General features: G+C 40.7%; 1 long non-coding RNA gene and 1 other non-coding gene across 2 annotated transcripts; one reads left to right on the top strand and one right to left on the bottom strand.

Moving 5' to 3' along the window:
- Positions 1-3,319: 3,319 nt before the first annotated feature.
- Positions 3,320-3,930, top strand: LOC116216508. The gene is made up of 2 exons (XR_004159399.1): positions 3,320-3,417; positions 3,821-3,930. It is a non-coding gene; the product is annotated as an uncharacterized LOC116216508 (long non-coding RNA).
- A 5,850-nt stretch (positions 3,931-9,780) lies between these two features.
- TRNAE-UUC lies at positions 9,781-9,852 on the bottom strand. Its single transcript has one exon. It is a non-coding gene; the product is annotated as a tRNA-Glu (tRNA).
- Positions 9,853-12,940: the final 3,088 nt, after the last annotated feature.

Below are 12,940 nucleotides of genomic sequence, written 5' to 3'. Positions count from 1 at the left end.
TTTTTTTTTTTTTTTATCATATATAGAGTGCTTAAGCCTAAACAGATGAGGAAAAATAGCAAAATAACAAGACAAAAAGCTCCAAGAGCCTTAGAAATAATCAGATATGCTGTGAAGAAGTCAAACAAATAGTAACACTAATCTAAATGTGACATAATGAAAAGAGCACACCTGGAGAGGAAGTTTTGACAACACATTGTACAGAGAGGTCCTAGTGTATGTGGGCTGTCACTGACATGACTGTCCCAACAAGCAGAGGATGCTCAAACTTCTCATAATGGTAAACTCTAGAAATGAATGTATGTATCGAAAAATATGGAAAGTTGATATTGTTAAAGGAGAGACTGTGCTGAGACAGCCCAGTGCTAATAGTCCAACAGACCTACCAGTGCCTCTGAACATGGCGCTGGCACTGTGCCCTCACAGCAGGCAGGTCCGAACTGGAGGGCGGTCAGCTCTGTGCCACAACCAGCACTGAACATTGCTGTCAGATGTCTGAGAGCCATCATCTTTCTTCTCAAGCTCTGGGGTTTCAGATAGCTGCTTGAGGAAGTGCAGTGCTAAGATTTAAAGCCAAGTAAGAACAATATGCTGCTGTTACAAATTATGCCCTGCCAAGCCCTTCAACCAAGAACGTACAAAGCTTTGGTTCCTTCATCTTTCCAGCACTGCTTTGTAGTTGAACACAAACCCAGTCAGCACGGAAAATGTCTGGACCACATGAAAAAAATGTGAATGTTCTCAGTCTGAAACAGCTTATGTGATATCCAACTGGAGGAGTCAAAGGCTTGTCTGGTGTCACGGAGACCTTGTTGGCCAGAAGTGTTGGGTGCAAGAATTCTTGTTGGCTGCTAGTACACGGCGATGCAGGGGCACCTCTGAAGTCTTGCTATCTCTATCGACATGATTTTCTTGGAAAGCATTGGTTACAAACAGCAATCATACCCTCAGAAACCAGTTACTCAGGGGCAGATGAGACCTAAAAACACCAGCCATGATTAAGTGTAGGACAGAGAGATGGTGGTCTTGCCCGGGAAGATCTAGTATGACCAACAGCCAAATTGACTTCAGACAGCTTTGTCCCACAACACAGCCTGGTCTCTGTACAGTCAGCACATGTTAGCTAAACTGTGCTGCTTGGTTGGCTGTCTGACATTTTGTATTATCTACGTTTTACTTGTTATTTTTATAGTCAGTGAAGGAAGAGGATGTCTATCTACCTTTAATAATGGCTTGCAGAATTCAATTGGAGCCAGTTTTCATGTTGGGCAGAAGCCCATATCACACTGTGCTACCACTTATCACCAAGGCACTGAAGGATGTCACCTGTTAGACTTCTCAACTTGGAATGATATGCAGTCAAAACAACGGATCTGGCCATGGACATCTGCACCCTGATACTCCATCTAGCCCTTAAATCCCCTTGGTATGTCAAACAGGACAAGGGTCACTTTTTGAGTGTGGTGGTAAAAGCATAGAAGTTCTAATGAGAGGAGGAGTGAGGTTCATTTAGACAGAGAAAGGACAAAAGTAAAAGGATTAAAACATGAGATAATCAGAACACAATGACCTGCTGTTTAAATCCAGACTAGAAATGCAGAGGGAGAAGAAATTAATCAAATAGTGAACCAACTATTCCAATTTAAATAGTCATACATTTCCTTTTACAAATAACTGGTATAAAACAACAGATGGTGGATAGAAGGGACTGAAGATTACATTATTTTTATTGAGCAGTGTTTTACTTGGGGATTAGAAGAACTAGTATTCATGATATTTTAATAAAGTCTGGTTTTGGCAGCTTTTTCAGCATCCACATGCAGAAAGAAATGTCACTTTCAAATATCAGATCAACAGTACCTCTAGCTCTTTCATTTCTCCTGAGCTTCATCCTATTGACTTTCAAATCACTCTGTGATTTAGAATACCAGAGTGTTTCAGAAATAGAATATACTTGGTGGCATTTCAAGTCTAACATTTTGCTCAAATGTGCATTGTCCAATTCAGCAGATTGTTTAACAAAAAGCAGCTACAGGGGTCAACAAACCTGACTCAGCAAGGAAGTTACTGGAAAAACTCAAGCTGATAGATTTTTTAAAAATCTAAGATAAACCACATGATTGGGTTTCAAGTTTTAAATGAATTTCACAAAGAAGTGATAAAAAAAACACACAGTATCAGAGAGAAATTAGCAGAATACTCCAAATCCCTTGCTTGTAACTTTAGTACTTGTTTTGTTGTGGGAATAAATCAGAGTATCAATACTGTCAGTGAAATTCTTACAATTTTCTGTGGGAAGCATATTATATTAAAGAGACTCTAATCTCGCAATCCCTTGATCATTAAAACTCAATAATAAAAAGAGGGTCAAAAGGCAAACAAATGAAATAAGATCCAGTGATTGCAAAAATAAACAACTGAGCAATAGATGGTAATTTCATGAAGCGTGTGCAGTAGTTCATATTGCCAGAGTGGACTGGGAACAAGACTGTATTTCAGAAAAAAAAGAAAAAAAAAAGGAAGATATTTGTCTGAAAATGATGGTTTTTTTTCTTTTTTGCTACTCTTTTATACACCACAATTGTGTGGTCTGTTTTTCAGAGAAAGAAGAAGCCAACTGAACTTCCTTTGGCCAGAGATGTATTGTCTCAGGAGTGGAGTCAGGTTTCTCTTGAATAACTGAAGGCAAGATTGTTGTCTTATATTATATGTGTTGTTACCAAAGCTATTGTGGATGAAGACCATACCCAAACCATAGCAGGCTGTAGCAAATCCAGAGAAATATGTCCTTTTCTTCTTCTTCAGAAAAAGAAAAAACTTTTTCCATTGTATCACTGAGAAAACATCTGTTGCTAATCCATGTCATTTTAGAAGACTGACTAGTAGCAGTAGATTAGTCTTAAGAAAAAATCTTCCTCAGTGCCCTTTCTGCACCCTAAACATATCAAACAGGGGAAAGCAGATGTGCCAGACTCCAGCAGGAGCTGATGCAAGATGAGCTGGAGGCATATCCAGTTGTCCAAGTAAACCTTGAGTTTACGTGCAAGACTTTGTGTTTTTCTTACATACTTTTTTCCATTCTTTTTTAAAGACTCCACATGCAAAACCAGTGCAGAAGATACTGGGACGAAATTTAAAGATGTCTGAGGAATATCCTTAGACCTTGAGCACAGGGGGACATCTTCAGCACATAACCTTCAGATCTCAAAATCTGTGATGACTGCTGACTCTCTCCATTTTGTCTAGGAAGTGGTCTTTGACATTTTCTCATCCATTTAGAGATCTGTGTGTTATTAACTCTGTGTCTGCTTCCAGGAGAGCACCAAATGAGCTCTTCAAAAGTAAGCAGGGGCAGTATGTGTCAAGGCAGCCACACCTCTGCACTCCTGGACCATGAGCCTATTCACACAGCACAATGTAAGAGAATCGTAATGGGAGGTGATGCCTTTTGCTGCTATCTAATATGTAGTTGGGATTGTATTTGTTTATGTCATTTGAGTTGAAACAAAAATCAGATCATCTCTGCCTATCCTGTTCTTGCTACTGCCACATTTTCTTCACTCATTTGTTTTCTTCTATAATAGTATTGCACTCTCTGTTATCGGAATATTTTAGTTCCTGGAGTAATGTTGTTTTTGAAATTTCTCTCATTTCTCTTATTTTACCCTCTTCTCTTCCACTGTATTGTTCCAGCAGTCCCACAGTGCAGCCTGAGATAAAATATCTCCCCTTCACACCATAGCCCTGATACCACATTTGGTGTATATTTTCATTACATGTCTCTGTCATATATAACGTACAACAACAATCTTAATTACAGATTTTCAAGATGAGGCATCAGTATGCTCTTATGCTCCTTATACAAAGGTCAAGCACTCTTTTCTTTCTCCCTCCTCATGATGTAGTCCTATCCACATTAACTTTTACAGGTAAGCAACTAGTGAAGAGGACAAGATAACAGTACCTCAGCCCTTCATTGCCCTCTAGTGCAGTATTTCACACATAGACATCTCTAATGAATGTCATATTGTCAGTCTAAGTAGTGTTTCTTTATATGCCGGGATCTCAGGAAATGTAGTATATAAAGTGGAACAACATAAATGCCACTCCAAGCAATGTCATTTGATGGTCATTTCTTGAATCAGGACAAGCAGGAAGAGAAGCGAAAGGAGGTCTTTATCTGTCTGACAAGGCAGGATGATTTTTCTTAAAGAAGGCTGATGCACAAGAGTTACGGATTTGGGTCTGGAAAATAGAGAAGTGTGACTTCTTCTACTTGAGTACTTTGCTTTAATCTATTAAAAGTGAGTCACGGCAGATCTGCATCTTGGATGCCCTATAGAATTTAGGTTGCAGTGGAAGGATAGAGATTCAAGACCTCATGAAGGCACTGTTAAAGTGCAGAATATGTTTCCATCTCAGGTTTGCACTATCTCAGTTGTGGGGGTGTTTCGATTCAGTAACTGTTTCTGAGCAGAGGCAAGTTAGAGGTAGAGGGATCTGACGGAAAAGGACAAGCATGCAATTAAATGCTTAAGAGAAAGGGAAAGGAAAATAATAATTAGTGGCTGATGTGGTATTAGGAGCAACGAGAGAAATAAGCAAAGATGGAAAGAGAAAAAGCTCTTGACACTGTTCATTGGAGCATCATGTTGGTAGCACCATTACAGAAAGACATACCTGGGGTTTCACATACCCAGCTTCTAGCTAATGAAGGTACTTTCAGCGCACGTTTCCTCATGTGTTGCACTGCGTGTTAAAGAGAGTTGGCTGAAAAATGCAAATGGCAATATCACAATTCCTCGAATCTTCACATTGATGAGGATTTCTTTTCAAAAAAGGACTTTACCAGAACTTTTAGAAATCAAATACAGGATGAGTTGAAAATTATTTTAATGTGAATAGTATAAAAAAAAAAATAAAACGTACATCTCAAAGATGACGAACCTGCTCATTCCATCTACTTTTTCATGTGAACCAGGGAATGCTTTTAGAAAAATTCACCTCATGATGTGAAATTATATGACTATTTCTTTCATTTTACAGTGGAATTTTCACAGAATAGCTTTGCTTGTATTGCTGTGGTCCTATTTTCTCATGGTTAAAATAAATGGTTTTGTTCACCCTTGCAGGAATACAAAAATTGCACCCAAGAGTTGAACTTCTGCTCTAGTAAAGTCAGTCAAGGTTCTGCTATTGACTCCACAAAAACAAGATTCAGATCTGATGGCTTGCCTGGGCTGTACCAATGTCTGTTAGATTCCATTTGAGCCTACAATATTGTCTGCTGAATAGTACAAGGAAATTTGTTTCTAAGAAGGGCTGTTTATTTTGATTCAGTCTAAATGATCTTTCAAGGATATTTATGTCATGAAGCACATCAGTTCTCCACCAGCAATAATAATAATAATAATATAAATAAATAATAAATAAATAAATAAAATAATCTTAAACTACTTTAGTTTCTCAGTGCATTTAAGTTTATTAAGCTGACCTGATTTTTTAATTAATTTATTTTTTTATTCAGATCAACATTAGCCTGTTTTCTCAACAAAAGCATTTTCCACCATGAAAGTTTTTAGCAGGTTGCCTATGCTCTCTTGCCTCCAGACTTCCCTTGACCACACTGCTCTCCCAGCAACAGGAAAAGCCCTTCTCTAGAAAGGCCTTGTGGTGACCCACAGGAGCTAACATACTACAGGGCCAGGCACAAGGCCATGTATCTAAAGATAAAGTGGTGAACATCAGCCTGCAACATCCAAGATACAGCACCCTCCTTGTCATCCAGAGATGTAGACGAATGTTAAATCAGGAGGTCTGGGCACTTCAGCAGTCAAAAATGTGTCTGTCTGGAACAGGAAAAATGAAAAGTGATGACTGAAAACATCAAAATGTTTCTCTCTTTTCAAGTACTTATGTGAACAAAGGGCAGAGTTTCCAGCCTCTCATCCTGGATGCCCCAGGCTCAATCTTCGATCATGTTTGTCAGGCGAATCATTTTTGTGTTCCATATGCTGGTTCCTTTGAGTACATCTCATCCCTCCCTGAGAGAAAAGCTCTGATTTTCCTGGCTTCAGACTACTCCTTGGATTGAAGTAACCTTTGCAACTGTCAGCCTTATCCTGCAAGGTCCCTTTGGTCTGAATGGTACGTTCATGTAAGCTTCTATAAAAAAACTTCTTAACACTACATCACAGCTTATTGTTTTAGAACAGAAGATTAAAAGGTTGTGAAAGTGGCATGCTTACTGTAGATTGTAGCAGGCAAGCAATGTTATCTAGATGTTTACCATCCTTCATCAGAGAGCTTGAGTGGCATTTCTTTATTAATTTCCCCAGCAAGCCCCTTGCTATTAATCCTGTTCCACGTCTCTTTAAGAAATTTTTTGACTCTGTTTCCTGGAGTTTCGATTCTCTTCCATATCCTGCCTGGGACACATCCTGCCCCAGTGGGCAGAATTTGCTAAATTCAACAGCTGCACAGATGTACAGCATCAAAGCAGATGGCATTTGCAGCAATCCTAAATGCGATTGTATTCCTCCTTGCCTATGGACAGTCAGCACCTCCTAGGACCAAACACATTTTCATACTGTAAATCCGTCACAGTATTTAAAGACACTTATAAACATATGGAATTCATAAATTACTCAAGAGCACTCCAGCATCCTTCAAGATTCTTTTCTGAAGCTAAATATTCTACAGAAATGCAAACTATTATTATTATCTTGCGACCAATAGCAGTTAGAAGTAGTGAAGAGATCACTGCCACTTTCTCTGCACTGTACTATCCTAGTATGTGCTTGAAGTCCCTTGGACATTTACAGTTCTGAATAACCCATTGCTTAAAAACATATTTGTATGAGCAAAGAAATTGAAATTAGAACAGATTGAGCAAAGTAATGTTAATAATCTTAAAAATAGTGATATAACTAAGTTAGAACAAGCAAAACACTTTCTCTCTGTTTCCATCAGATTTAAAATAAGGGTAGTTTGAAGAAAATGAGTCAGCTGTTGTTAACCAACAATATATGCACACTGTTTTCCATTGGAATTTCTGGGGCAAAGTGTACTGATACAAGTACAGGAACAGCTGGATGCACTTTGAAGAAACAATAAAAAAAAAGAAGGCAGCTTCAGGGGGCGTTTTGATATAAAAGGAATTTGTCTGAGATGGTTATGGTCCATTAGATTAATGTCTGAGCAAAAGACAGTTGAAGTCGAAGTCTCCCTCACAGCTTTGTTGGACTTTGGATGAGGCCATAAAGCAAATTACAAAGCAAGCTGAACGCCATCCTTAGCTATTGCAGGTGTTACTCTTCCAGATACAAATTACTGGCAAATAACATATACTGAAGGACCTTAAGTATTTCTAGCAGATGACACTGATCTAAGGCACTGAAAAAAGACTTGCTTTTGATTATTGAGTATTTGATGAATTTTCAATACATTGTGGTTACCCTGACCTGCAGTTTTCTGCAACCACTGGAAGTTTGTTCCACTGCTACACTTGGACCATATGGTCAAAGGTCTCTCTTGTGGTGAAAAATGTAATGTTAGACAGTTTTCTGTCTGGGATTATTGCATAAGTCTGTTCACTAATTCACTCTTTTCCACAGACACATGTTATGGGTTTGGAGAACAGCATGCTGAAAAGAAGTAAGGGGAGAGGTGAGATAGGGCCAGTAGAGTCCAATGGAGCAGAGTGCACGTTTCTTCAAGATGCAAAGCTCTTCCAACTTTCCCTGTTCCAGAAGGCAGAGTGGTCCCAAGGCAGCATAACATTGGCTTTTCTCCTTTCCCTCTCTCAGCAGCCATTTCTTCCACAGAGCTTGTCCAGCCAGAGGAGAAAATACAAAGTTTGTTTTGACCAAGGATAATTTTATCTTCTTTCTGGAATGCTGTCTCAGCTAGAAAGTGACTCAGAAATGTGAATAGTTGAGGGAGTCTATGGATTTTCATTTAGGTGAAAAATGAGACATTGATCCCTTTTCAGCCCACTAGAAACATTGTGGAATAGAAGCTTTTTATTTTTATTTAATTCTTAATGACTGAATCATAATTATAATAACTCACCCAATACTGTATGGCAGTATGTAATTTCAATTCATCTTTACTTTCCAAGACTCTGATTCAGCATTATAAAATACAGCCTGCAATGTGCCTTGCATTTTCCTTATCAGCATCACTAGGAGTGCTGTCACTCCAAAGTAGACAATGAGATCATGGCCCCATTCCAAGAAATTTTGACAGAGCTGGTTTTCATGGGACAAATTAGTGGGTATCACCCAACTTCTGCTCAGGTGTCATGCTTTCAGGAACTTCAGCATTCCTTAGAAGGCTGATGCACATCCTAAATGACAATACATAAGCTGCATAGGTATTACATTTTGTGTCAGAAAGCAATAGGATCACCTGAAGCCCTGCCTGGAGGCCACATAATGACATCTTGGAAGCATGGAGGGGAGTGGAGGGGAGAGGAGAGAGAGGAGTTCCTCTAGTGACTACAGGCTGGTCAGCCTCACTTTCATTCCTTAAATGTGAAAGAGCAAATAACACTGGAAATCATTTCTAAACATAGAAAGGACAAAAATGTGATTGAGAATCATGAACATGGTGTCATCAACATTTACAAAGAGGAAATCATACCTGATCAGTCTTTTATGCTCTGATTATTATTATTAATCTGGTTATTATCCCATGGGATGAGAATAGAACAGCTATAGAATCACAGAATGACTCAGTTGGAAGGGACCTTAAAGATTGACTAGTTACAGTCACTCTGCAGTGGACAAGGTTGCCAACCACTAGATCAAGCTGTCTGAGTCCAACCTGGCCTTGAATGCCTCCAAATGGGGCATCCACCACTTCTTTGGGAAACCTGTTCCAGTGTCTTACCACTCTCTGATTAAAAGATTTCTCCTCGTATCTAATCTAAATCTTCCCTCTTTTGGCTTAAAGCCATTCCCCCTTGTCCTATCTTTATAAGACCATGTAAAAAGTCAGTCTCTGTCCTGCTTATGAGATCCCTTCAGGTACTGGTAGGGAACAGTGATATCTCCCAGGAGCCTCCTCTTCTGCAAGCTAAGCAAGCCCAACTCCCTCAAACTTTCTTCATAGGAAAGGTTTTCCAGCCAGCCCTCTGATCATCTTTGTGGCTTTCCTCTGAACCCACTCCAACAGCTTCACATCCCTCCTGTGTTGGAGGCCCCAGGCCTGGACACAACACTCCAAATGGGGCCTCACAATGGCAGAGCAGAGACGAACAATCACTTCCCTCATTCTACTGCCTCCTCTCTTTTAATGTAGCCCAGAGTATTGCTGGCCTTCTGGGCTGCAAGAGCACACTGCTGGCTCATGTCCAAGTTTTCATCCATTGGGTACCCCCATGTCTTTCTCCACAAGTCTGCCCTCAATGAGTTCTTCCCTCAGTTTGCACACATATCATGCCCTGACCCTAGTGCAACAACTTGTCCTTGTTGAACCTCATTAGGTTCATGTAGGCCCACTTTTCAAGTCTTTTCAGGTCCCGAACCTCCCTTTTGTGTCAGCTACACCGCTCAGCTGAGCAAATGTGCTGAGTGCACTCAATCCCCATCATCTGTGTCATTGATAAAGATGCTGAAGAGCACTGGTCCCAAGATGGACCCCTAAAATTATACTTTATAACTAATGGGAACTTCTCTTTCTCTCTCCAGCCTGCACCACTGCCTCCTGTCAAGGCCAGTGCTTTTCTTATCCACAAAAGCCCCAAAACAGGTACTATATGAAACACTAAAGGATTTCCCACACCGGGAGTCGAACCCGGGCTGCCTGGGTGAAAACCAGAAATCCTAACCGCTAGACCATGTGGGAACACAATAGCTAGTTCTTATCTTGGCTTAAGCAAGGTTTTCAACACTGTCTCCTGTAATATCCTCACAGAAAAGCTGAAAAAGTATGAGCTGGATATCAATGAGGTGAATGGTCTGAGAGGTAAACAGAAACTGGCTGAACTGTTGAGTTCCAAGGACTGTGTTCCTTGCTATGACAGAGGCAAGTCAATGATGGTATACTCCAGGGTTTGATAATGAGTCCAGATCTGTTTGACATCTTTATTAATGACCTGACCAGTGTGGCAGAGTACACTCCCAGCAAATCTGCAGATGATGCAAAACCGAGAAGACTAGCTGCTACACTATACTGCTGTTTCTTAAGACCTTGACAGAAAAAGAGAAATGGCCCAACAGGTACCCCACCAACTTCAAGAAGGGGAAAAGCAAAGTGCTTCACTCAGGGAGGAATAAACTGCACGCACCTGAACAAGGTGGATGGCAGCTTTGGGGCTACTGCTGGACAAGGTTAACATGAGCCAGCAATGTCCCTTTTTGACAAAGAATGCCAATGGTCTCCTGGAAACACATCCCTTCCAACACCTTCCTCCCAGCAGGTTGAGGGAGGCAGATCTTACCCATCTGCTCAGCACCGGTGAGGCCACACCTGGAGTGCTGTATCTAGTTCTGGGATCCCCAGTAGAAAAGAGATTTGGACATACTGCAGAGAGTCTAATGAAGAGACACAAAAATGATTATTGGATTGGAGCACATCTCTCCTACAAGGAAAGGCTGAGAGCACTGGGACTCTTCACTCTGGAAGAGGGAAGGTTGGACGTACAAATGCCTGATGGAAGGTATGAAGAATATGAAAGCAGACTTCCCCACAGTATCCATTTACAAGACAAGAAAAACAGACATAAACTAAAATACAGGATATTCTGTTCAAACTTAGGAAAAACTGCTTTACTGTGAGTGCAGTTGAACACTGGCACAGGTTGCCCAGAGAGGTTATGAAGTCTCCAGTTTAAGAGATGTTCAAAACTGATTAGACATAGTCCTGAGATACCTGCTGTGGTTAACATGTGGTTAGCATGGGGTTGAACCAGGTGATTTCCAGAGATGCCTGCCAGCTTCAGCTGTTCTGTTATTCTGTGGTTCTGTAGTTTGGTCACATACAGCTGAACCAGGAGGTACCAGGATAGCTTTCACATTCTTCACACAGGAGTGCAGTCCAAGCTACAGCCTCACCTTTCAAGATCTTGTCCCTCACAGCCAAGACACTGGCAGAAAAGAGTCAAATACAGTGGAATCTTCCCAATATCTTGAGAATGTGCATTGGTTTGATGACAGAACTACTGGGGGCTACAATCTGATTTTGTATTAAAACTCCCTGTTCAAACTGAAATGAAGAAATGGCAGTCAGCCTGAAGGGGCAACACTGTCAGAAATTCCGTTTTTCTGTGAAATTTACCTACAAACAGGGGCTGAAAAACTGGATAAGTTGGAGGCAGGGAGGAATGCACAGCTGGGAGGAGAAAGGGAGAAGGAGATGATGAGTTTTATTTTAAACATATGTATTAATCATGGCACAGAAGAGAAATAAGGGTGGGAAACTGCAGCTGGGAGGGGGAGGGCAGACAGAGGCACTGATGATTATTGTAAATATAATTATTAAATCATTGCTCCAAGCGGGGAACCAGGGTGGGAATATGCAGCTGGAAGGTGGAGGGCAAGGGGAAAGCAGCAATTTTATATTCAGAGTTAGTACTGAGCATGGCTTGGGAGGGGACCAGGGGTACAGCCTTGCAGCTGGAGGTGGGAGTGCCACAGGAGAACACTGGTTCCTAGACCTGTCACGTTAAAATATGCGCATCTTGCCTCCGAGAAACTGTGGTGCAAAAGCTGTGCAAGGCTTGCAGGACAGGAGAGCTTTTATTTTAAAGGAGTGAGGGCGAAATCTTGTTCACCTGCTGGGTTTTTGCTAAGCTCTTGCAGCTCTATTACAAAATTACTCCATAAACTTTTACAATTGGCCTCACGCCAGCTAAATGTCATTATTAATACTGCTATAGAAAGTGCCAACAGAGCTGAAATACTCGTGGGGAGACGCTGCAAAAGACATACAAAACTCCAGACTTCTGAACAGTCAGAAGAAGGAAAGGGAGAAGGGGGAGGAAGAAAATTGCCATGTGGACCCTGTATGAATTAATGGGGTTTATGAAAGAACAAAGTTCAGTCATCAAGACTGGCCACTGCCAGCATGTTTTCATGTTGCCCAAAGTAATTGCATCCACTCTGGTTCACAGAAATAGGATGCAGGATATGTTTAAGGCAGAGAAAGATAGTATTGTGTGTTTTAGGTATTCTACAATGGTTAAGTATGATAATGCAACAAGCAAACTATGAAGAGAACAAAATCCTCTCTAGTGCTGCATGCTTTCACCCTCCAAAGCTGTCACTGGGAGCAGAAGGTACTTAGAAACCCACGGGATCTGGCTCTCAGCTGTGTCATCACCTCTCACTGTCTTTCAGTCTGGCACAATCTGTTGGAAAAGTGATTATGAAGACCCTCTTTGATTTGGGCCTCCAACACCTGTGGCAATACTGCTGAAAATTTCAGAGCTGAAAAGAAAAAATTAAGAAACCTTTTAGTAAGAAATATATACAAACCATCACATCACAACACACCAGGAGTGTCATTCAGCTCTTGATTTTGAACTTATAAGGGACAACACAAAGTAATAAACTCCACAGCCACGTCTCTTGGGCATTGATTACCTGTGTCAGAGAAGGCCTCAAGTTGGAGATTTAGAACTGGATTGGGAGAAATAATCACCAAATTTGGAATAATCTGCCCTGAGGTTGGTCTGAGACTTGGTGCAGTTCATAGGTAATGGAAAAAATCAGGACTATAAAAGCTTGTACAGGCTCCTCAACCTGTTTTAAATTCTTCCCTGGATAATTCTGAGGGAAGCTGAATGTCAGTCAAAGAAGTCACATTAAAGTATACATTTTTAGATCTTTTTAGTACTGAAAATTTGTCACATTCTCATCTTCAGGTTGTAGGGATATTCTCTGGCTTAACGATTTTCCTGAGTAGGATTGCTTTATTGAATCAGGGCCACAGA

The sequence above is a fragment of the Meleagris gallopavo genome, chromosome 3 (genome assembly GCF_000146605.3).
Source record: "Meleagris gallopavo isolate NT-WF06-2002-E0010 breed Aviagen turkey brand Nicholas breeding stock chromosome 3, Turkey_5.1, whole genome shotgun sequence".
Classification (NCBI taxonomy): Eukaryota; Metazoa; Chordata; class Aves; order Galliformes; family Phasianidae; genus Meleagris; species Meleagris gallopavo.
The sequence above is the reverse complement of the archived record's forward strand: the minus strand, read 5'-3'. Positions and strand labels throughout refer to the sequence as shown.